The following is a 26,564-nucleotide window of genomic DNA, read 5'->3' as shown; positions in this document are numbered from 1 at the left end:
GGAATAACTGTCCCTTTCATCCGTAACAGTTTTCCATCTTCATAACCTGTCATGACTGTTTTCAAGTTCTGTTTCACTGAATTAATCTTCACTAAACCATCTTCCATAATCACCAGATGTCCTGCTTGTCGAATCGTGACTAAAGAGAGCAAATTTTTCTTAAAACTCGGTACATACCATACATTGGAAATCATTTTTTCTCCAATGCCAGGGAGAAAAACGTTTACTACTCCTTTTCCATAAGAAGTATGTTTTGTATCATCAGCAAGAAAAATGGAATTAAGTTGGCATTCTTGAAAATTCCAGAAAAAATCACATCGACAAGTCATGTGCTGAGTTGCCCCGGAATCCAAGATCCAGGCATCTTCATAGTCACTTCTAAGATGGGATGAAAGTTGTGATGCTGGTGAGGAAGTAAAAACATATTCTGAGTTATCTTCATCTTGATCATTTGCAAATTGTGCTGAATGCTGCTGAAACTTGGGAATTTTATTAAGTGATGTTCGACAATCTTCAGCATAATGGCCAACTTTGTTACATCTTCGACACACAATTTGACTTAAGTCTCTTCCTCTTCCTGAAGATTGTCCTCTGCCTCTGCTTTGACTTCTATTATGAGATTGTCCTCTACCTTGATTATTATATCCTTGTTCCTAAAAATTGCCTCTTCCTTGGTTGTTTCCTCTACCTTGAAAATTATTTCTTCCTCCTCTGTTAAAATTGTTTCCTCTGTTTTGGCTTCGACCTCGATTATGTGCTGCTTAATTCTGATTCCATCTGCCTCTTCCTCAAGAACTATCTGCTGATGACTTACTAGTGCTGGCCTCTGTGAGAAAAACATCTTCACCAACTTTCTTCTTCTTCCCAAAAGTTTTATCATGTTGACTCAACATTTCACAAAGCTCATCAAACTTTAGTTTCTCTAATTTCCCAGTTACTTGTAGAGTCTCTAAAAAATGTGTATAGGAAGAAGGAAGCCCAGCAATTACAATTGTGACCATAAAGCTATCATCAATTGCGGGAAAACCAGCATTAATAATTTGTTGCCTGATATTCTTAAGTCTTGAGAGATATTCAAGAACATCACCGCCTTCAGTTAATTTTTGTTGCAACAATTTTAATTGTAGATCGACTTTCTTTGATTCAGGCTGAGTATCAAAGAGGTCTTTGAAAGTTTTCAAAGCAGTCCATGCATCTATAACATTTTCTATATGGACATACATTTCATCATTCACAGAAGATTTAATAAGAGCTAAGGCTTTAGCATTATTGATTTCCCATTTTGCTAGTGCAGTTGCATCTGTGGGTTTATTCGGCTTAACATCTCTATCACATATACCCTGCCATAATTCATTGTAAATGAGAGTGCTTTCAATGAGTCGATGCCATGTTTTATATGATTTTGTGCCTTCTAGTTTGTCAGAATTAGAAAACAAATTAATCAACTTAGACATTTTAGCGTTGAAGCGTCGCACCAAGAATCAGAACAGAAATGACAAGATAGTCAACACAACACACCACGCAAAAAAAAACACGATCTATCGGGGCTTGGCCTTGACCCTCGAATAGTCGTCAAAACAGGAGAAAATTGACTGAGCTTTGCACTTGGCTCTAGTCAATTTCTCAAATTTTTACAAGGCAACTTTCAAAATTTGACTTTTTACAATGGTGCTTTTGCACAATATGGTAAAAACGAAATTACCCCCCCTCAAAGTAAAATTACTTTGAGTTACAGTCTCTCCGAAAACAAATTACAACTAAAGTCTCCTTATTACTCCAAAATTTACGATCCTTAACATTGACAAATATCCCTTATTACTCCACAAAACATAAACTCCAAAATTAAAAAATCATGAGATTTCTTCAAAATACAATATGCATTATATTACCAAAAAAAATAAAAATTATGATCCAAGCTGACAGGCTTCACTTTGGCTTCTTCTAGCTTTATATTGACAGGCTAACAGGCTTCACTCTGGCTTCATAAACAATATTGGCTACAATATCGCTCTTTATTTGAGTAGCTTCGCCCCTTAAGCCGATGTAATGTATTTGGGTTGTTTCAGCTCCAAAATTTTCAGGAAAATGCAAAGTGAGACTTGCCACACCCTGAAATCGAGAATACTTTGTTTGATATTCAAGTTCTCCTTGCGTGTTTTCTGCCAATTCCCATTCCTGAACTGGTGCTATTTCTTGAGCATCTTAAAATCAATGCCATCCCGATTTATGAACGCTTGCATTCTTGAAGGACTCGTTCCTCCAGTACCACCAATAACATAAATACTTTTTATCTTTACATCAGACGTGAATGGTATAAAAACAATTAGCTCTGGAACACCATCATTGATTTCCAAAAACTTAGATGAATTATCCAAACGTTGTTCCCAGCTTTTGAAAATAGACTTTACACTTCCTACCACAGATTCATTTAATGCAGAAATATGGGGCGTATCAATGTGCTTGTAAAGAGACCATGCGGAGCTGCAGTCGTGGTCAGTGAAGCGGTTATTTGAAATTGTGATCTGTGTAGATCCTCTCACAGTATCAATGCAATAATGGCAGAACTGACGACACCGCCATTGTGGACAACAATACAAGCAGAATCAACAATATCATGGCCGCTTCTGTATCCAGTCGCGAGTTTCAGGCCAAACAGTGTTGAAGCGGAGCAGTAACAAAAATTCCAAAAGCCAAACAGTGTTGAAGCGGAGCAGTAACAAAAATTCCAAAAGCCAAACAGTGTTGAAGTGGAGCAGTAACAAAAATTCCAAAAAGCAGGGGCAATTTTTGATAATACTAAAAAATGATTTTTAGATTTTAAAAATCTAAAATCAATGATAAAATTTATTTTCTTTTTTAAACAAAAACTGGACAATTTCCATACCAATCATTTGCCGATCAATTGAATGGAGTTTTCCAGGACTTTGTTGAGCTGGAATATCCTCCTCACATCCACTGCAGCATTACTGGAGCTCTGATACCACAATAATGGCAGAAGTGTCCTCAGACACGTAATTTTATTAATCAGAAAAAAACAATTACATAATTGATTTTGCAAGAGTTTACACCCGAACAACCAAACACTCTTGCAATGAGCTATTTATAAGCTCCATGTCCTAACTACCTCTAATTATGGATCACTTATTAAATAACAAGTGTCCATTTACATTAAATGCTATTCAAACCAACTAGCTAACTAATCTCCTAAAATAGAGCCTAAGATACGACACATTTGGAGAGTCATATCTTGTTACAACAATATACTAATTCTAATTGTCTCCATTAAATAATTAATCATTCTAGAATAATAATTATTAATTTAATTTCTTAAATTAATAATTATTTTATTTCAATTTTATAACCTATGATAATAAATTATTTTTGGATCATCTAATAGAACTTTTTGTTTTAGTCAGTTACACCAACAAGATTAGGATTTTAGGGCCTTGGATTAGGCGAGTGGAGAGTTAATTCTCCAAGGTCATATAAACGCCAAACATAGGAGTCTGAATAACGAGAGAAAATCCAATAGTGTTAGGAAGACCAGGAAATCTCCGGATCTGGGAGTTAAGCACGAGGGTCTGTGAAGACAGGGAAGAGAGATACCCCCTCTCCTACTTGTCCGAACTTACCTCACGACTGTTCTGCCTGGCTTCTGCGACGAGTTGGTATCCATAGTTGCTACTCCTAGGGAACTACACAAGTGGCTACGGAGGGGAATCCCGTGGCACCTGAGGTTGACGTTGCATTACTCTTGACAGTACTACTGGAGGGCACCCTTGAGAAGCTTGGGGGCTTGCACCGGCGCAGGCTATTGTTAGGAGGTCAGCGTAACTTCCTCTGATACCTTTGCTGATAGGACTGGGCCCTCATCATCCCTGACTATCTTTGGAAGGCCCCTTAATTCACTTTCTCGTATTTTGGTGTCCGGTCTTAATCACCCGGAGCGGAAATACTTGGAAGTTGTTTGACTGGCTGTATCTTTAGGGACTTTATAGTGTGTGCTCTGTGCTCCTAGTTGGCCTAGCTTTCAATTTTTTGAGTCTTTAATTAGATCATAACAAAAAATTCAAAGTGGCTGACCGATCTCTAAGACGGTCTCGAAGACTTCGTGGTCTTTCGCCACCAAGTTTAGAACCTTCTCCTAGAAGGCGTAGAGGCAATACTACCGGTGGGTTCCATCCCACGCCGAATGACGCATCAGGGATTGATCCTCCTCTCGGAGGCATTAGCAGCCAAGCAAGGCCTGGCACTTCTGAACAAGAGAGGGACACTCCAATCCTTTCTCGAGTTCTCTTTCAAGCGGAGAATAACATAGAGGTAGAAGAACTTTCAGAGTCGTTAGCAGCCCCAAATTCTCCTCTACCATCTAGTCATCCAGACATACTGCAATATGTTGGGACTCTGACGCATAGACCGTCAAGTCCAGGTTACACTACACGTTTACCATCGTTGACCACTACTGGAAGCATGGCTTCTACAAGTGCTATGACTATGCAAATCCCAACATCGGTGCAAGGGGGAGGAACCCTTTCCATCTCCTCTGCTTCCTTGTTTGGATCTTTTGCTAGCACATCTTTAGTTGGGTCTACCTCCATTCCGTCCACGAGTGGAAATGCCCAAACCAATGCTTTTGGTACTGGATTCTTCCCATTTGGCACCCACTCACAGGGTATTCCATCGGTTCCGTTTAGTGCCGCTACGTCCATGATGGGCGGATCGGCTTCATTCCAGGGTTTTCCTTTTGAAAGTGGTCATATACCACATTCCAACCTGACGGTAGGATCCATGCCTTTTTCTTCTGTAGGACAAAGCAGCAATCCTTTCCAAGGTTGGAATAACCATGGGGTTAGTAGCGCGGGAACTGGGAATCCGTTTATCGGCCAACAAGGGAATAGGCCGTACTCCACGGTTAGCTCGTTTCAAACTATTCCTCCTCTAGCTTTGGCTTGGAATCTGTATCAGGGGTTATCAACTCCTTACAATCCTTTAGGAGGAAACTTTGCTAGTTATGGAGGTTATACGGCCGGAGTTGGTCAAACTCCAAATTTTGCTTGACCACAAGGATTGCCTTTTGGTTCAGCCGGTTCTACTGGTTACTTCGGGCAACCTAGTGCCTCCCAAATTCCAGGACAATCTTTTCAGAGCTTTGGGAGTTCTGCCCAGTTCGGGTGGAATCCCCAAGGTCCTCCTAGGCTTCCGTTTCTGGCAACGTTGAACTTGCCAGACCTCACTAAGTTAACAAATGACTCAATCAAGTACAATCCGGCCTGGCCTCCGGTCCCAACCAAACTCCCTTCGGACATTCTAAAATTCGAAGGGAAGAGTGTTGAAGACCCAGGCGACCATGTAACCACATTCCATTTGTGGTGCTCATCTAACTCCCTTATCAATGACTCGATTATGTTGAGACTCTTTCAGTGCACCTTGACTGGTAATGCGGCCAAATGGTATATAGAGTTGCCAGGGGGCAGCTTTACATCGTTCGCTGACTTAGCCAATATCTTCCTAAAACATTTTCAGTTGCCTGTCCGCTATGATGCCAGAACTGAACTTCTGGCCACCTTTCGTCAGGATAAGGCAACCCACATTTCTGACCATATTCAGGAATGGAGATGGAGAAAGAGGCTCATTAAAGTCAAAATCCCTCCGGAGTACCGTCTCGAGTGGTTTTTGAAGTCTTTACAACCCGAGATCTCCAAGGATGTCTCCATGTCTGGAGTCTATTCTGAGGAGCAAGCCATTTTTAGGGCCCAACAATTAGAATTGATCTACTATCAGTCTAGGATCCTACAGAAATACTTACTATATGCTCCTAGATCTACGGTTGACGTAGCTAAGTCGAAGCTAGGTCCACACACGGATGGTATCATTGGATCAGTAGACACAACTACAGTGAACTTGTTGAATCAATTGCAGCAGTTGTCCTTGCAAGCTGCTTCTAACAACCAAGTCACATCGTCTAATCCCCCCGCTTCCCAAACTTCTTCAATAAATGCCATCCAATCTGATAACCCCAAAGGAAATCAAAATTCCAATGGGGAAAATAAAGGACGAGGTAAGAAAAAGAACTAGGATGGGAAGCCTAATGCAAATAAATCCGGCAACAACGCTGGTGGTGGTAGAAATGAGTCAAGAAAGAAAGTTAAGTTGGCATGCAAATTGTGCAGTGGAGACAATATAACTCATCTTTGCACTAAGATTGAAGATGCTCAGCTCTTGTTAGGACAACAAGGGACTTCTAGTTCTCAAGCTGTGTTAACCAACCCGTTTCCCCAAGGGTAGCAACTTCTTGCTGGCGCAAGTTCACACCCTGGAACCTCCGCTAGGGGCAACCAGGAAGGGGAAAAATCGTCAAATGTTTTCATGATGGGTTCTAATGTCCATGTGACTACTCGGTCACGTGATTATGGTGAAGCTGAAACTTCCAAGGACAAGACTGTTCCCGGAAGTACTGACCTTCATATTGAGCGACCCCCTGTCGAGACTATACCACGGATACCGAAAGGTTCCGCTAAATGCGCGACGATTAATCCTAATGCTAGGGCTGCCCAGAATTACTCCATTGTGGAGGATCTGTCTCAAAGTCCGTGCGCTATGTCTGCTTTAGAGGTTCTCCAGTCGTGTCCGGCTCAGAGAAGTGCTTTACTCTCCGCAATTGGAGCAATCGATCCAGCTAACTCTTTAGTGCTCACTTTTGACATGTTAAATGTCAAAAAGTGACTCCCTCATCATATGGCTTTCCAAATAAAGTCTACATACCGAAAAATCAATATTTTTCGCACCATGATAGATGAAGGAGCTTCCACATGCGTTATGTCGATGTCATGCTGGAAGGCTATTGGATCACCCTCAGCTGTTCCTTCACCCACCATTTTGACTGCATTTGATGGTCATTCTCATAAGCCGCATGGGATTATCCCGGCCTTTCCTATATGTGTTGGGGGAAAGGTCGTCAATATTGAAGTAGAGGTCGTAGACGCTAACCTAGAATATAATCTCCTATTAGGCAGGAACTGGGTATACGAGATGGATGCCGTTGTTTCGACTCTGTTTCGTGTCATTTGCTTTCCTCATGAGGGGAAAATCATTAAGGTTGATCAACTGGACTATTGTCTAGTCGATCCTCAAGCAAGCTCTGACTCTACTGTCCCTTTAGTGGATAACACTTGCCCGCCAGCTGAAAATTTAGGAGTAGGGATGTATTCCTCATTGATGGGTACATTTGATCTTCCCTCTCCTTTCGCTAAAATCAATGCTATTTCATCATCAAAGGATTCTCCTCGAGAAGAGTTCTTTCGAACTCATTATTTTTCAGACCCTTAGACCTTGCCTTCACCTATGACCACATTAGTTGAAGGACAAGTAAATGGAATGGAATTCCCTATATCTGCAGCTGAGCTTAGATATCAGTCTATCGTAGACTCTGCAGACAACCATTCTACTCCTTTTTCCAAAGAGGAGTTAGATGGTCATGTTGCCCCAGCTTGGAGCCTTGATTCTACCTCTACCTTGGACTGCTTAGATTCGGTTTTACCTTCTGAAGAAGCAATCCTCGAAGTAATGATGGGTATAGATCGACCTTGGGAAGACTTACACCATCGTTCATACTTTCTTCCTCCATTGCAGGAAGTAGAATCTAGATTCTCCGAGCTCCTCACTAGTGATGTTTGTACAGTGTCAAACCCTTTGGCTCCAGCGCACATTCGTGCCGAAGGTAATATGTCGGTAATTTCAAAAACGATACCTATAAACATCTCTAGGGACCCTAGCGTCATCGAGAATATCTTCATCGGAGTTGAGTGTTCCCCTAAAGAAATTCAAATCTACACCGACCTGTTCAAGGAATATCGTGATGTATTTGCTTGGTCTTATGAAGAAATGTCTGGCATTGATCCTTCTATAGTTCAACATGAGATCAAGACATATGAAAACGTGAAACCAGTTCGTTAGAGGCTTCGGCCGGTTAACCCTAGGAAAGCTGCAGCTATGAAAGCTGAGGTTGAGAAGCTGCTAAAGGCGGGTTTTATATACCCTGTTCCTCTTACTGATTGGGTTTCTAATCCAGTCCCTGTGGAAAAAAAGCAAGGAACAATCCGAGTATGCATCGATTTTAGGGACCTAAACAAGGCTTGTCCGAAAGATAATTACCCCACGCCATTCATTGATCAGATTATCGATGAGTGTGCAGGTAATGAAATTTTTTCCTTCATGGATGGTTTTTCAGGTTATAATCAAATCTCTATCCGTCCTGAAGATCAACATAAGACAACTTTTATATGTCCCTGGGGTACATTTGCATATAGAAAGATGCCTTTTGGTCTTAAAAATGTTGGAGCCACTTTTCAGCGGGCCATGTCATATGCTTTCCACGACATCAAACATGTCATCGAGGCATACTTGGATGATCTCGCTGCTCGTTCTCGAAAAAGAACCGATCATCCTAGTCATCTTCGATTGGTTTTTGAACGATGTCGTTTTTATAAAATCCGGTTGAATCCCAACAAGTGCGTTTTCGCGGTTACGTCCGATCGGTTGTTAGGGTTCATTGTGTCTATTGAAGGGATTCAGGTTGATCCCTTCAAGGTTGAGGCAATAGTTCAGTTGCCTCCCCCGTCCTCAATTCGACAACTTCAAAGTCTTCAAGGGAAGGCTAATTTCTTAAGACTGTTTATAGCAAACTATGCCGAGATCACTAAAGGGTTCATGCGTTTGCTACGAAAAGGAGTTCCATTTGTGTGTGACGACTTTGCGCAGCGGTCGTTTGATGCTTTGAAAAAGGCATTAGTCTCTGCCCCACTTTTGAGTCCACCGGATTATGGTAGAGACTTCCTTTTATATCTCACCGCAGCAGAATCAACCATTGGTATGGTTCTAGTTCAGGAGGACGATGCTCTCGCCGAGCATGTGATTTATTATTTGAGTCGAGGCTTAATAGGTCCTGAACTTCGCTATTCTCCGTTTGAGAAGTTGGCCTTGGCAGCTGTCCATGCTGTCCAGAGGCTCCGTCATTATATCTTGCTACGCAAAAATTTTGTCTTAGCGGCGGTCAATCCATTTCAATTTGTCCTTAGTAGGCGAGTGATTGGGGGTAAATATAATAGATGGATAGTCATTTTGCAAGAATTTGATCTCGAGTTCTTGTATGCCAAGTCTACGAAATCCATGGTTTTCGCGGAGCTAATTTCTGAGCTTCCTTGTGGAGAGGATACTGTTTATGAGGAAAGTTTTCCCGATGAACATTTATTCCTCATCTCTTCACTCGACCCTTGGTATGGAGATATCATTGTCTATCTCCAGACTTTGAAGTTTCCCTCTACTTTCTCCAAGGATGAACGTCGAAAATTATGTCACCTGGCTAAAAACTATGTTATCATTGGTGACACATTATATCATCGAGGGGTTGATTCCATCCTTCGGCGCTGGTTAACCTTAGAGGAAGCAGAGCCTGTGCTCAATGACTGCCACAGTGGAGCTTGTGGTGGTCATTTATCAGGGCTTGCTACAACCCAACGCATCTTACGTGCCAGCTATTTTTTGCCTTCACTCTTTAAAGACTGTGTGGAAGCGGTCAAATGCTATCACCCGTGTCAAATTTTTACTTAGAAGATGCGCGTGCATCCAGCTCCCCTTTTTCCCGTTGTCACCGTCGGTCCCTTTACCAAGTGGGGTATTGATTTTACAACTTGTAATCCGCCTTCAGCAGCGAATCACAAGTACATTATCGTGGCTGTAGACTACCTTACAAAGTGGGCTGAAGCCATGCCTACTTATAAGAACGATAGTGACACGGCAACTTTATTTCTTTTCAATTAGGTTATCTCAAGATTCAGTATCCCAAGAGATATTTTCATTGACCATGGCAGTCATTTCCAGAATCAACTGATGTCCGAATTGGCTCTTAAATTAGGTTTCCACCAAGAGCATTCGTCCCCTTATTATCCTCAGGCCAATGGACAGGTCGAGGTAGTCAATAAAACTCTTAAGACGATACTCCAATGGACAATCGATAAAAATCAGTCCAACTGGCACATTATGATGTATTCGGCTCTTTGGGCATACCGAACCTCCATCAAAATGGCTACCGGTTTTACTCCTTTTCAGTTGCTTTATGGGATGGAATCTATATTTCCGGTTGAATGTGAAATTCCATCTCTTAAGTTGGTTGTTGAGCTTGTTCCGAAGACTTCGAGTCTCGAGGAGTGCCTAGCTCTCTTGGAACATCTGGATGAGTGGCGTCGAGATGCCACCACAATGAATGAGGCCCATAAGAAAAGGGTTAAGACGCAGTATGATAAGTCTGTCCGTCCTCGAGTTTTTTCTGAAGGCGACCTTGTCCTGGTCTATGACCAAGATAAGGACCCCTTGGGGGCAGGCAAATTTAAGCCTATGTGGTACGGTCCTTTCATTATTAAACGAGTTTTAGAAAAAGGATCGTACGAGTTAATTGATTTCGAAGGAAACAAGCTGGTGGAGCCCTGCAACGGGCTCTACCTAAAGAAGTACTTTGCTTAGTTTTGACCAGGCAATGGCTTCTTTGTATTTTATGTATATTTGTACATATATCATCGAGAGTTTTCTGATATCAGCACTTTTTGGTCTGCTGTGGCAGGTGTTGATGGATGATTTGGTCTATTTTTGGGTTCGCCAATGGTGCTAGTCGGCACACTCGGAATCTTGCTTCCGCAGCTTGGGTACTCTATTATCCAACTGGTCAATTGATGGCATCAAGAGGCGTGTGCATTGGTTCTGCTTCAAACAATATGGCCGAGTACACTGCTGTTATTAATTTATTATCCGAGGCAATCTCTCATGGGATCGACTCGTTGGTAGTATATCTTGATTCTCAATTGATAGTGTCTCAATTAAATATCATTTATCGGGTACGGGATCCATCTTTATATCGCCAGTATTTAAGGGTGAGGTTGTTGCAAAGATCATTTACTTATATTAATTATTTTCATATTCCAAGATCTCATAATTGGTTAGCTGATTCTATCGCTAATCAAGCATTAGACTGGCATATCAATCATTCATCACAATAAAAGCAAGTATCAAAAAGTCAAACTGCATATATATATATATATATATATATATATATATATATATATATATATCGTAAAATGTCTCGAGTGTACATATGTGTGTCCAAAAACTATACAAAATTGTGACTCAAATGCCCATAATCATGTCTGGCATATCTAATGCCTCGGCTCAGGATGAGCGTCTAAGTATGTCACTATAGCATTGGCCACACGCCAAAAAATGCGAACCCAGTCATGTGGCATGCCAACCACATGACGCTGCATATCCTCAGGAAGGTCCTCTATGACGGCCATTGGTACTCGGCAGCTCAATCTCGCCAAGTGTCGCTAGACGTTGTTCAGATTCCGTTCTGTATCAACAGCCGCCTCTTCGGCTCCTCGGCCACGCCGTCCATGCCGCGGGAATCCATCTGGTCGTACCGGCCCGATGTCTGGAACATGATCATCATATCAGTCATTTGAATCTCATCAAAAATATTTTTCAAAATTCATCATATTTGAAAAATCCAAAAAAATCATAAAATCAAAAAATCTTACCAATCTCGCCCCATGCTGCATTCGGTGGTAACACTAGATCAGGATCTCCTAAGAAATCCAGCCCAGCATAGGGGTAGTCATCCACAGCGATGATCTGCTAATCCCACCAGGTGAAGAAGTCATCGTCAAAGGCAGTCCTTGGGACCTCCCCACCCCCCAGATGTTTCATCAGATCAACCCACTGGCCCATGCGTGGATTGCGCGGGGTGCTGATGGACACTGCTACCCTGGGACGGAGTGCGGGAACCTTCTCAAAAAATAAAGTACACAATATGCTCCCATATCCAAAGTTTTTAGTCTGAACCCTCCTGATAGAAGTGAGCTGGCTCTTCATGTTGGCCAGAAGAGGAGTACACTAGTCGAACACAGTAGTGAGACAGTCAACTGCCATGCTCATGTTTTGCCGTGACGCCTGATGCAGAGAGGATGATCCATTCACCCGAGCCATGGTAAACAGGATTATCCTAAGTGATAAACTCGCCACATGTGTGATGGAAATCTGGCTCCCAACCTTCTTGGGATGCCCCGGGCAGTATATCTATACATAGTCCTCTATCGAAAGGGCACTTCGTGTCCTGCCCCGGGACTGTACTACCTCTCCCCTTCGGGAAAGGCCCATGATAAAATAGATATCCTCCACTTCTACCCTGAGTGGCATCTGATTGATCATAAAAGCTTCCTCATCGACATCCCAATAATCAATGAGCATCTCAAGCAGACGCGTGTTCACTTTCATATTTGGCAATTTGAAAAAATTAAGCAAACCGCATCCCCGTAGGGCATCTAATGCTTCTGGACTATTCATAACTTCATTGTCTACCGCTGCGTGCTCTCTTTCACACCACGTGACAGGCATCCTGAGAAAAAATTGATTCAAAACCGTTAGTTTTTGTTTAAAATGGTTCGCGGCATATACGCGGGTTCCTGTGCACACAGTCGCGTATAGGGCCCGCGTGTAAGCGGGCTCGATATTACCAACCTGCGTATACGTCGCGAGGAAATTTTGGACAAAAGTTCAACGGTGAAACATCAACCAAAAATCCTAAAACCTGTCACAATTAATTGCAAGCTAAGTATAAGAGTTACCTGGAGGTTTTCGACGAATTTGAACAGTTGAATCTGGCTGTGGGAAGTTTGCTCCTTTTGCTCCAAATCCTTTGCTCTCAAACTCAAATAGTAAAAATGGTGAGTCCAAAATGACTTTTATAAGTTTTGAAAATACAAAATTTTTTCAAAATTTTATTTTGTTTGGCCTCATGTGACTTTTAACTTGGGAGCTTGGAATGTCGAGATTGGTCTATTTTTCAGGACATTTTGGACGATTTTCAGTTTCGAGACGGTTCCATGACTGCTGACCCGTCATGGCAGGTATCGTGTTCTCACTAGCATATATGTTAGGGACACCATTTTTTCCGTTGCATTATGCATACTAGCCTCCATTTGACTGATACATCTGCCATAGGGTCGATCCCATCGTGTTATGGTTCGTAAGCCATCTTCACTCACCGACTCTTTAAATCATGACACGATGGTAGAGCCGTCCTTTATATGGGCATCCTAGTTAGCACCTCACTGACATTTGTTGCCCAAGCTGCTCCGTTTTGAGTAGGCTCGGGAGTCCTCTGTAGTCCCGCCATGACTTATACGTTGAAGACTCATTCCTCTTAGCTTCTCCGTTTTGTTCTAGCCATATACCCTAGAGGCTCCTTTGTGTTGAGTTGTACTACTGCATTGCATGTTGACCACTTGCACCTTTTGGCCTAGAGCCGGCTTCACTTGGACTCGTGTTTAAGCCAACTTTTGACCATGACATCTGCAAAATCAACCTTGCATTCCCTTGACTTCTGTAGCTTGACACACCTTGACCCGTGGAAAGAACATATCTTTGAGTGTCACTGACCAATTTTCACCTCCCTGCATTGAGCATAGGAACGTTCCTTTCCCAGGAACTAGATCATCTATTTCACCGACACTCGTTCTTCCCACTGTACCATAGCATTCTTTTATTCTTTTTCTGGCTTAACAGAAAAAGACAAAAAGATTAAATATTCCAAAAAGAGCGGGAATGGGACATTATTTCCATTTATTGTTGGCAGCTAGAGTCAGTCGTGTCGCCCTTGAACAAAGCACTCAAAACAAAGTCTCCTCCGTATGGGTGGGATTTAGTTTGAATTAGGTACGCCATAACCTTGTTATTGAGTCAGTTCTCCACCGATTGGTTATCTCTTCCAATCATATGGAGGGTTCGTTCGTGCCTCCTGCATGGCGAACTTATACAGAGTCACCATATGCTGCCACATAGTCACATTGAGTCGTGCTTTTGTTCAAGGGAAGTTAGCCTGAGTCGGCCTCTCTGCGGTGTCTCTTGACTCATTTTTCAGTCGGCCATCCCTGGTTGTCAGTGTCATGTCTATCATCACATTAGTTATATTGGTCCTTTACTCGTGCCGGTTTGAGAAGGTCCCCATTGACTTCTTGTTGGCGGGTCTTGTCCTTATTGACGACGACATCTTGCTCTGAGGATAGGCCTAGAGCTGCACCCTGGCCCTATTTTCATTATTGATAGGTTACCTTGTGCTCAGCATCGATCAGTATCATGGGTCTTTGACTGAGTGGTTTCCCTTGTGTTCGACATCATCTTTCATTATCACACATTGGGATTCGTGCAGTACCTTGGTTTCCATTTGACCCTATTGGTGGATACCTCGCCTCTGTGTCAGCTTTCATTATTGGTTGGTTCAGAGGGTTTCTGTCGTGCGCTAGCCACATCTTGTGTACGTCGGAAACGTACTTCGGTTGGGTTACTACATCTTTTTCGTCTGATTCCTTCCACATTATTGGCTTACGGGTTACACTCGCGCTATATTGATGAAGGATGCCTTAATGCCTTCCTTCTAGCGGATCTTTTCCTATCGACTCCGACTCATTGCTCTGGGGCAAAGATCTAGAGTCCATTTGGCAGTACCTTGGGGTTTTTAGTCATTAGTGGCAGATCCTTCGCTATCGACAGTGGGAAACCATCATTGTCTCTTGATCGATAGATTCTTACAGGTGTTCGACTCCAGCTCATCTATTCACACTTGTTAGATTGTACTGGATACCTTGACGCTCATTATCATTATCGGTGAGTAGTCTCGCATTTGTTAACGGTATACATCAATGACCGGTAATCAAATGATTTCTCGCATGGTCGACTTCAGATCATTTATTCCCATGGTGTAGAAATGTACCATGACGGTCGGTGAAGACCTCAGGTTGTATCAGCATTCATTGGTTCACATGACAGTTGCTCCTGTTGCTGCTAGTTGATACCACTCCACTTTATATGTTGCAGTTAGTCATGGCGACATTCTATATGCTGGCACCTGAGTTTGCAGTGTAGTACCATCCTATTCCATCATGTTCAGTTGGTACCTTTTGGGGATCAGTCTTTGATATCAGTGATCCGTTGCATCTTTCAGCATCATTGACAGTCTTATATGTGATATTCAGACATGTACTTGTTCATTATGATCAGATGATCCATTATGTATCTTTTAGTCATTTATACTTATATACTTAGTGGATCCGCTTGTACTTGATATGCGGACATGCTTTACGCTTTCTGAGCATGGGTATGCCCGCCTCAGACAGTGTTTCTTTCTGATCTCCTTTGGTGGCTTGGCAGGCTGAATTCTGGTGAAGTCCTCCTCGGTTTTTGACAGACTTCCTTTCCATGTACTCGCATAATATATTTCGGCCATCATGTACCCCTTTTGACCTCATATATTAGGGGGCATCTGTTATAGCTCCAAATCTCACTCTCATGGTTTGTGATGCTGTATTCATGGCCTAGGGCAACCCCTCCTTCCAGACCTGGTCCTAAAATTTAAAAAACAGTGTTTTATCCCTTATACGCGACATTTCCCTGAGTTAAACGTGTGTATACGCGGGTATGTGTATAGCCAACCCACGTGTATGTATTAAAACACTTAAAAAAATATAAAACTCCTTATTTTCGGGCAGAGATCGTGGGTTTTACCTGTTGACCACCTGTTAGTGCCCGTGGCCCAACTGTTCCCAACCAATTCCTAACTAAAAAACTACTTTGGAGATGGTATAAAAAGACCTCAAAGGGAAGGCCTAAGAAGGAGAGAGGAGAGAGAAAGGTTATTATGCTGAGATTTTTCCCTTGACCAGGTCTGAAGTCCCTTGTGCCTTCTGCACTTCCCCCATTTTGTACAAGAAACCTTTGTTTCCTTGTGTGTTGATGTTCATCCACCATTTATGACATCATGGAGAGAGTTATGGAAGGAGTTTGTTAGAGGCTTGAGGCTGGAACGGATTCGGAAGGAAGTTTTGCTTGGAGCCTGTTGAAGGTGACTCAGGTGAAAATATTCCTTTTTATGCACTTTATTTGTCTATAATAAAAGAAACACATGTCTTGGTTCCCGAAATGAATCTTCTTTATGTTAATGATATTCATGTTTAGAATTCATATATAAAAGGTTGTTTGGATTTCATAACTAACTACCTTTCTTTATAACATGAAGATGGTTCCTTTATAAGTCTTTGTCCATATACTGTTGTATTCTTTGAATTGGTTGTTTTGCAGGACAAAAGAGAAGAAGGGAACTCCAAGAAGGGTTTGGACCCTAAAGGCCTTCTCAAACGTAGGACCAAAGGTACGTACCCTTATCATAGAATTTTCTTATAATAGCATAATGGCTGTATGAATGCATGTTTCTTTGAATAGATAACTTTCAGTCTGCTAGGGTTTCAACCCAAAAAGCCCTAGGGGAGTAATTCCCTCTATCAACACATTCATAATTCGATCCCTCGCCAGTTAATCTAGCTATGGCTTTCAGAGGTAACCGTTAATGACATGAGAAAGTTGATTTCTATCAAAGCAAATGAACAAGACTGAAATCAACAAATCAGAACTGGAATTAAAAAAAATTAAGTAAAGTAAAGTCAACAGAGAATTAATCCCATGTCACTAGTCATTGTGAAAATTATATGCAGATGCCCGGGCTACCTACTCTATCCTGAAACATACATGCACTGATCAGTGTTATACAAAGCTGTAAAATCATGAACAGATGTGGAATGTTAATACCATAACAATTGAATTATACACAGATGGATGACTATGGAATATATGCAATGGAAATAAGGAAACGAGATATAAAAACTATATAGCAACAATGAAACAAAACCTCAGTGTATAGGGGCCCTCTGCACAGCCTCAGTCAACATGCTATCAATCCAAAATTACATTCACGCAATCATGTAGAAATAGAGTCTTCTCATATATCTCAAAACACAGTTACAACAATAAGACTAGTGTCACGGCACAGTGGGTTTTGAACAACAAAATTACATTCCAAAGACTAATTACATGCATTATAGAAACACGTTATTTATAACAAAGGTTACATAACTGTTTTCTTGTAAAACTGCGCAAACAGGGGACACGTAAAAGATAGAGTCCATGGATTTAGCGTAATGGTTGCTGAGACTATTAAATCTATCAACTGTGACTGTTGGATTTGCATCATGGGGCAGTCTATAGGTGGAAACAGACCCCAAAGATTTAGGAATGGCAACACATCCTTCATAATCCTTCATGTGTTGGAAAACAGAGTCTGGTTGTCGTAGGACTCTTACGTTGAACCATCGTTTCACCACCGTTGACCACAACTTCCCTTGATGAATCAGGCTAAACCAATAGGACCTGATCCATGTCCAGGTCATTTCTAGCTTACCCATTTGGCTTGTTTTGCATGATGACACCTGCAACATAGAGTTTAACAAAAACAACAGTGGAAAGTGACTGGATTCCGCAGCTAATGAGCAAAATATAGTTCAAACAACAAACACAAAAACATAGTCAGAAAATCACTTAAATTCTCTTTTAAAATCAATATGCAATGATCTTTGATAGCTTATGTAGTGCTGGTGAGGGAAAACGGTCTGGGAAAATGTGTAGGAGAGGTGTAATTTCAAAGCTCTACAGTAGGTAGTAATGGTATTTGAGTACCAAATGCAGCTCATAATCATTGATATTGAGCTATGTGCGAAGGATGAAAAAAGTTTGTGAACTCTGGCACATATGGGTCCCTTCCCTGTCACAACATGGTCCACTTTATGTATTTGTCCTCTTAGCTTTTGACAGGGTAGTACTTATCCTTGATGGCATCCCAGAATGAATTCCAAGTAGGTCTAGCTAAAAATAGTGAGTTCGTACTTTAGTCCTTCTGCTTTCAGTAGGTTTCCCACTAGTCCTTGATGTGGGGGGCTGCTTTGAGAAAAGCAAAAATAATCTTTTCCCGACTAGAAAAATCATGAACAAAAAAATAAACCTCTAGTAGATTTAACTATATATCTATAGCATCTGCGTCTATCTCACCCTCGAATGTGGGGATTTAAAAATTAACTTGTACCTTAAAGGGTGGGGCATTTCAAGAGTATCTATTGGAAGCTGATGTGTCGCCTCTGGGTAGTCATTGAAGGATCTGGGCGAAGTTTTCCATCATCGCGTTCCTTTGTTGCTCGAGGGCTTATTCGAGCAAGATTTTGATAATGTGTCCTACCCCATCATCTTTCTTTTCATCCGCCATGGGAGGCTATCGGGATTTGCAAGGCTGGTCTTGCAAAGGTTCGACCAGTTCAAGCCCTAACTCCTTATATCCAAACCTCATTGGGGACATTCAAAGAAAAATAGAGAAAGAGCAGACCGCTTTGATACCACTGATTCGGATTTATACAAGAACGCAAAAAATTATATAGATGAACCTAAACACAGAGATGCAATGGAAATAATACTTCATTTTATTAATGTAAAATACTGAAATATGCTTGCAAACAGAAATGGAAATAAACTAGCTATGGCGATGGTAACTTATCTCTGAGAAGATATGTGGCGGGTACATGCCTCTGAACTGTGTTACAATGAGGCTTGAAGGGATATTTATTCTTGAGAAACAATGGAAAACCCTAAACATCAAAAAACCTAACCCTAAAAGACGAAACGCCAAACTGTGGGTCCTGTTCGAGTAAATTGGTACATCAACTTCCAAGGGTTGTAATTTTGGCATACAATCTCCGTTTGACACGCACAATATCTGGTTAGAAGTATCTATATGAGAAATAAAATTTTGGGAGGAGAGGCATCGGTCCATTGACCCATGTTGCTCCCTGTTTTCCCCAAAAAACATCATTCAGGGCCTCAAAATAGCTCCGGAAGTTCAGGACCCAAAAAACTGCTAAAAATAGTAAATTGTGCTACAAATAAAGAAACAAAATAAGTGAAAGAGACAGTTGCGGGGGTCGAAGTGGGAAAGGTGGGTGACCACCAACATCCACCTAGATCATACACACCATATCTATATTCAGGATGGAGCCCGACCTATCCGACAACCGTAAAGGCAAAAGAACTCACCTCTAAGAGACATTGTAAAAGAAGAATTGTAAAAACTCTTAGATTTCGATTTTATCTATCCCATTTCTGACAGCCAACGGGTCTCTCCATTAGTATTAGTCCTAAAGAAATATGGGAGATGGCATATTTGTATTGACTATAGAGAATTGAATAAAGCCACTCTCAAAGATTACTTCCCCCTTCCTTTCATCAGTCAAGTACTTGATACCCTTGCTGGTAAGAAGTACTTTTCTTTTCTAGACGGCTTTAGTGGATATATCTAGATATAGATAGAACTCGAGGATCAAGACAAAACCACTCTTACATGCCCATGGGGTACATTTTCTTATCTATTGATTCCCTTTGGGCTATGTAATGCCCTGGATACCTTTCAAAGGGCAGTCTTGGCTATTTTTGCTAGCCTTGAATGTGTATAAATCTATATGGATGATTTGTTTGTGTTTGGTGATTCATTTCAGGAAGCCCTCAAGAATCTAGAAAAAGTGCCTTCATTGCTAAGAAGCTCATCTCACCTTAAGTGATAAGAAATGCAGATTAATGTGCAAGATGGGAGTGGTTCTTGGCCATCTTATTTCCGACAAAGGTATCCAGGTTGACCCTGCAAAAATAGAAGTCAGTTTGAGTCTTCCTATACCCAAAACCGAAAGGGAAGTGAGAGGTTTTCTAGGACATGTGGGCTAATATAGGAGATTCATTAAGAATTTCTCAAGGATAGCTACCCCCCTTTTCTGACTTTTGGCTAAAGATAGTGAGTTTTCTTGGTCCACGACTTGCTAACAGTCTTTTGAGACATTGAAGGAAAAATTAGTTCATGCACCAGTATTGAGAGGAACAAACTAGTCCCTACCATTTCAAACTTCCTCTTATGCCTGAGATATTGCTATAGGCACAACTTTAGGACAAGAAGAAGACAAAAAATGTTATGTTATTTATTTCATTAGTAAAAACTTGTCACCTGCTAAACTCTATTATACGGTTACTGAGAAAGAGTTTTAGATGTAATTTTTTCCATTAATAAATTCAGACATTATATTACAACATATGAAGTTTTTATACATATATACCATTTTGATATAAGGTATTTGATGAATAAACCATTAACTAGCGGTAGAGTGACTAGGTGGTTGCTATTATTATAGGAATTTAATATTACCATTGTTCATAGACCAGGAAAGTAGAATGTAGTTGCAGATAATCTTTCAAGATTAAATAATCCTGGTGAAGCAATTCCTGTTGATGATGATTTTCCTGACAAACATCTTTTTTTTTGTGTCAACAAAATCTCCATGGTTTGCTAACATAGATAACTATTTAGTCACTGGAAAATTACCACCTCACTTATCTGCTCGTGAAAAGTGGAGTATCATTCAAAAAAGTGTTGCATATTCCTAGATCCAAATCCAAGGAGACCTCTTTTACACCAGAGCATATCTCATTATCCGTATATGTGTAAGAGAGGAAGAGGTGTTTGATATCTTAAAATCTTCCCGTGATGAACCTTGTGGAGGTCACTTCACTGATAAGTAGATTGCTTACAAAGTATTATGGAATGGCTATTTTTGGCCTTCCTTGTTCAAGGATTCCAAACAGTATGTCAAGTAGTGTGATAACTATCAGTGAATTAGCTAGCCTAATCAAACCAATAAAATTCTTTTATGTCCTCAGGTTATGATTGAGCCTTTTGAAAAATTCCTTTATGTACAAACATATTTTAGTTTGTACAAATTTTGTTACAAAATGGATAGAAGCTAAAGTTGTTTCATTTTCTACTGAAAGAGTTGTTGATTTTCTTTTTACTGAAATATTTACTAGATTTGGTGTGCCTAGAGAAATTGTTTCTGACAATGGATCACATTTTATTTTTAATCTAGTACAGGGTGTGAAGGAGCAATACAAAATACGACATAGGAAATCTACACCGTATCACCCGCAAGCAAATGGTTAGGTGGAATCCATGAATAAGGTGATTGAGTGCATCCTCACAAAGAAGGTAAACATGCACAGAAAGGATTAGGTTGACAAATTACCAGAAACATTATGGGCCTATCGAACCACTTGGAGAAACAACACAGGGCATACACCATATGAGCTGGTGTACGAAAACAAGTCATTTTGCCGATAGAATTCCAGATCAAGACTTTCAAGACTGCAATCCAATTGGGACTAGATGTCTCTGGGTATATTAAAAAATAGTATCTAGTAAAAAAACTACAGTTTTTATTATTAATGAAAAGCTACGTATTAGGATCGGGGTTCAACAAAAAGATTTTTGGAGATAGTTATAAATATCTAGTCAAATGAGGTGCATTCATTAAATGCCATCATTGCACACACTATGTAATAGGTCCACTAGTAAATACCCTATGCAATATTTACCATAGTCTCAAAAGGTCTTGACTTGTATGAAAAGTCATTTTTGGAACCCTTTCGAAACTATCAACAAGGTTCCTAAAGAACTTGCCATTGCAACATTCGAAAGATGACATTGGAAGCTTTGTCCATACCAATATCTTCATTTTGGGCTATTTCTTATGGTAAAAAACTAGATTATCTCTCTTCAATGCGAGAACAAAGGCTCCCAAATACCATTTCTTTCTTAAAACTTTCCTTGCATCTTCATCTATCTTCTTTACAAATCCTATCCAACCTCTTCACATCATATAGTATTATTAAGGAATATAATATATAGCATTCAGCCATAAAATAAGAATATCATTAACCACGTGATGACAATAAAATCACCCAAGCAAATCTAACACCTAAGACTCTATTATTTGTTCGAAATATTTCTTCTATGACTGTCATTCTTACAACTTTTTTTTTAAATTAATTGTTCAAATTCTTATGCCTCCTTCAATGAGAACAATAATATCATCCTTTCCTTCAAAAAACCTTTCAACTTAAATTAAGAACTTACAGATACAAAATTATTCATAGAAGGTCTCTACACGTGCTCAATATGCATTTTATTCCACGAATCTTCTATGAGTAAGTAAATTTAATTTCCTCTACATATTTTTGCAAAACTCCAACGACCTGAGCTTTCATGACTTTACTTATTTAACCTCCTTTTCGAACTCTTAATACTATTATGTAATGACCTTATTTAAATAAAAAATATGTGGAAGCTCATCTAAAACCCCTCATAAAATCTACATCAAGACTTTTCAAAACTATGTTTCTAATATTTTTATGAAGATAACTATGTCAATTTAACATTCGAAGCTTGGTCCATACCAAGATCTTCATAGCGAGCTCTTACTTATGGTAAAAGACTAGATTGTCTCTCTCTAACGCAATAACAAAGGTTCCCAAATACCATTGCTTTCCTAAGACTTTCCTTGCATCTCCATCTATCTTCTTTACAACCCCTATCCAACCTCTTCAGATTGTATAATATTATTAAGGAATATAATATATAACATTGAGCCATAACATGTGAATATGATTGACCATGTCATGACAATAAAATCACCCAAGAAAATATAACACGTAAGACTCATTATTTGCTCCAAATATTTCTTCTCTCACCATCATTCTTACCACTTTTTTTAAGTAATTGTTCAAATTCTTATGCCTCCTTTGATGAGTACAATTATATCATCCTTTCATTTGCAAAACTTTCAACTTTAAATAAGAACTTCTACATACTAAATTCTTCATAGAAGGTCTCTACCAGCTCAATATGCATTCTATTCCATGGATCTTCTAAGAGTAACTAAATTTGACTTCCTCTACATATTTTTGCAAAACTCCAATCACCTCATTTTTCATGACTTTAATAGTTCAACCTCATTTTCAACCCCATAATACTATGATGTAATGACCTTATTTAAATAAAAAATAATCGAACCTATGTTTCTAATGTTTTTATGAAGATAACTATGTCAAATGTGGAATAGGACCTCTATAATTTTAATTTTGTCAATAATAATTATTAAGTGGATTGTAGAGATTTAATCTCCATGGAATATTCTAAAATATTCTTACTAGGATTTAGAGATCCTATGTTGAGATTTATCTAAAAAATATTTATGCCCCTTTTGACTTTTAATTAAGTTGATTAATTAAAGAAAATTTCTCATGAATTGAGAATTTGTAATAGTAAGTAATGGTATTGGTCCATGATATTGTAACAAAGCCTATTTATAAATTAAGAACCTCCATAATAAAATGATATATATATATATATATATATATATATATATATATATATATATATATAGATAAAATGATAATTTAAAATAAAATTATAATTTTTATTCTTTTTATTTTTATTTTTAAATCTTGACCACATATAAGTTATATCACAAAATAGATATTTTAATATATATTAACATTTACTAAGATTAATTTATTTGTTGTATTTATTTATTCTATTTAAATGAATTTCTATAAACTTTCTTTACTTAAAATAGAAGTGAAATAAAATAAAATAAAAAATATTCACTTCACATTATTCCTAAAATCCATCCTATAAAAATAAGTTATAATATTTATTTGAAAAACATTCGAAATATCTTTTTTTAACCAGAAATAAACTTATCCCACAGTGAATTATGTAATCTACTTAATTAAATTAAATGATGAATTAATTATTTTTATATTCAATAATAAAATAACACTTTGAGTTTTAGTTATAAAATAAAATTATAATGGATTAGTATACTACGATAGTATTACTAACTTAAAAAAAAGGCTTATAATGATATAATTAAAAGAACAAAATAATAATTTAGAATAATCTTTTGGAAATATGAAAAAATGGATGGAAAATAATAGCTAAAATGTTATAATTTATTGCATAGAAAAGACATAAATCAAGATAGTGACTATTTTGAATGATACATAAGAGTTTCCCATAAATATATTGAATAACTCAAAAATACATATTAATTATTTTAAAGTGAAAATTTTTAAGCTCTAGATTTATTTACTTATACACTATAAATTAACATTAATCTTTTAATTTATATTATAATATAATATAATAGTTTAGAAATTATTATATAACATAATAATTTTTAATTTTATTTTTTTAATAGTTACTTATTAGTTCCTGATGAGAAACTTAAAATAATGGTGTTTTATCTTTGAGTACACGTGTTTATAGTAAGTACTAGTTCTGTGGAGTCCTCTCTGAAGTCCTCGTGAGTTAAGTACCAGAAGTAGGTACTAGTTTTTGTGAGTTCGTTACTTTTATAAGTTTAACGCTGTATTTAAACACGACCGACATCGGCCCTAGGTTGTCTTTATATTTCTATTCTAAGTTGTCTTGATGGCTGTGTTTCTTTGCAACGGTCCGCTCCTCCACGGCACAATGTTTAGCGTCCCAAAATGGATGGAGGAAGAAACCGAAGAAAATTACTACCACCATGTATTTTGTAACTTCTATTTGTTCATGATTTACAGCGTAATACGTCTATCGGAACTGAAATTCTATGTTGGTCTGTCATTTTTATATTATGAAATTCTATGTTGGTCTGTCGTTTTTATATTCTAAATTTTCTAAGTGAAACCTAATTTATAATTATATTATGAAATAGAAAATTAAATAATCCATAATAATTTTTCTAAAAACTTAATAAATCCAAAATTAAAATTAAAAATAAATTTATGATTGTACTCTTAATAAAATGATTTACAATAATAATATCTTTATTCTGAAATTGATCTTATTACTTAATAAATCCAAAATTTAAATATATCTAAACTAAATTATTTAAACTTCAAAATAATTTAATATCAAACACCTTGTACTAAATACGATAAAAAAAAATATAAGTATTAATTTTCAAAAACACATTTAAACATAGTTTATAATAATTTAATATCAAATACCTTGTACTAAATACAATAAAAAAAATATACATATTAATTTTCAAAAACACATTTAAACATAGTTTATAATTATATTACAAAATAAAAAATTGCATTATCCATTGATACCAAACAGATTTCTGCCCTCCCAAAACTTAATAAATTCAAAATTGAAATAATTTAATATCAATATAATAAAAAAAAAATTATATATTAATTTTCAAAAACACATTTAAACATAATTTATAATTATATTATAAAATAAAAAAAAATTGCATTATCCATAATACCAAAGAGATTTGAGCCCTCCTAAAACTTAAAATTAATATCAAACACATAATACTAAATACAGTAAAAAAAATTATATATTAATTTTCAAAAACAGGTTTAAAAATAATTTATAATTGTATTATAAAAAAATTGCATTATCCATAATATCAAAGAGATTTGAGCCCCCTAAAACTTAAAATTAATATCAAACACATATAAAAAAATTATATATTAATTTTCAAAAACAGGTTTAAAAATAATTTATAATTATATTATAAAATAATTGCATTATCCATAATACCAAAGAGATTTGAGCCCTCCTAAAACTTAAAATTAATATCAAACACATAATACTAAATACAGTAAAAAAATCATATATTAATTTTCAAAAACAGGTTTAAAAATAATTTATAATTATATTATAAAATAAAAAAATTAGATTATCCATCCTACCAAACAAATTGAAACCTCCTAAAACTTAATAAATTCAAAATTGAAATAATTTAATATCAAACACATAATACAAATACAAGAAAAAAAATTATATATTAATTTTCAAAAACACAGTTTAAATATAATTTATAATTATATTATAGAATAAAAAATTGGATTATCCATTATACCAAACAGATTTGAGCGGTTTGAAAACGTGAAAAAATCTATCACTGGGTACTTCCATTCTCAATAAAATGGATCCACAATTATCTACCTTCATTCTCGAATTGATTTAATTACATAATAAATCCACCATTAAAATAATACCTAAAATGATATACATTACATTTCAAAAAAATGACCCTGGAAGTGTCTGTTCGATGGTCCTCGTCGGAGAAAGAACTGCGTGGATGACGACCGGGCTGCATGCAAACAGTGGCCAGAGGACGTTCCCACCCATGGCTTTCCCTGGTTCGCTGGCGAACGTGATGACGACGTTGTTGGGAATTGCAGGCGGCGGCAGGATGGTGCCCGAGAGCGACAGGAGCCAGAAACAACCCGGGTAGTGGATTGGGTCGGGAATCGCAAGTGTGAGGTCTCTGACAGTCCCTGTGGCCTTGAGAATGCAGACCCCATAATTTCCGCGGGCGAGATTCATCACTCTCTCCAACACTTCGCACCCACTGGGAATCTCAATTGTGAAGGGTTGCACAGAGTTGGGCATGACATTCCCGGGTGGCAGTGGCTTCCGTTTATTTTTAGATCCCTGGGGTCGGCCTCTGCGTTTCAGTACGAGGGCTTTCTGTTCTATCGCCCTTTCTTCACTTGGCGTGTCGCTGTTTTCCCTGCTTTCCACTGCCGAGCTTAATTCATCCAAGCCCACGCTCCCCACGGCTGACCCTTCTTCACTTCGTGTGTCATTGTTTTCCCTGTTTCCCACGGCTGAGCTTAATTCATCGAAGCCCACGCTTCCCGCCCCTGCTGAGCTTAATTCATGGAAGCCTAGGCTTCCCGCCCCAGCTGAGCTTAATTCA

General features: G+C 38.4%; 1 pseudogene; it reads right to left on the bottom strand.

Annotated features, from left to right (window-relative positions):
* Positions 1–1,947: 1,947 nt before the first annotated feature.
* On the bottom strand, positions 1,948–25,810 carry LOC149241350 (uncharacterized; annotated as a pseudogene).
* Positions 25,811–26,564: the final 754 nt, after the last annotated feature.

The sequence above is a fragment of the Pinus tabuliformis genome, chromosome 8, assembly GCF_031772625.1.
Source record: "Pinus tabuliformis cultivar Carrire ecotype Pingquan chromosome 8, CPIR1, whole genome shotgun sequence".
Lineage (NCBI taxonomy): Eukaryota > Viridiplantae > Streptophyta > Pinopsida > Pinales > Pinaceae > Pinus > Pinus tabuliformis.
The sequence above is the reverse complement of the archived record's forward strand: the minus strand, read 5'-3'. Positions and strand labels throughout refer to the sequence as shown.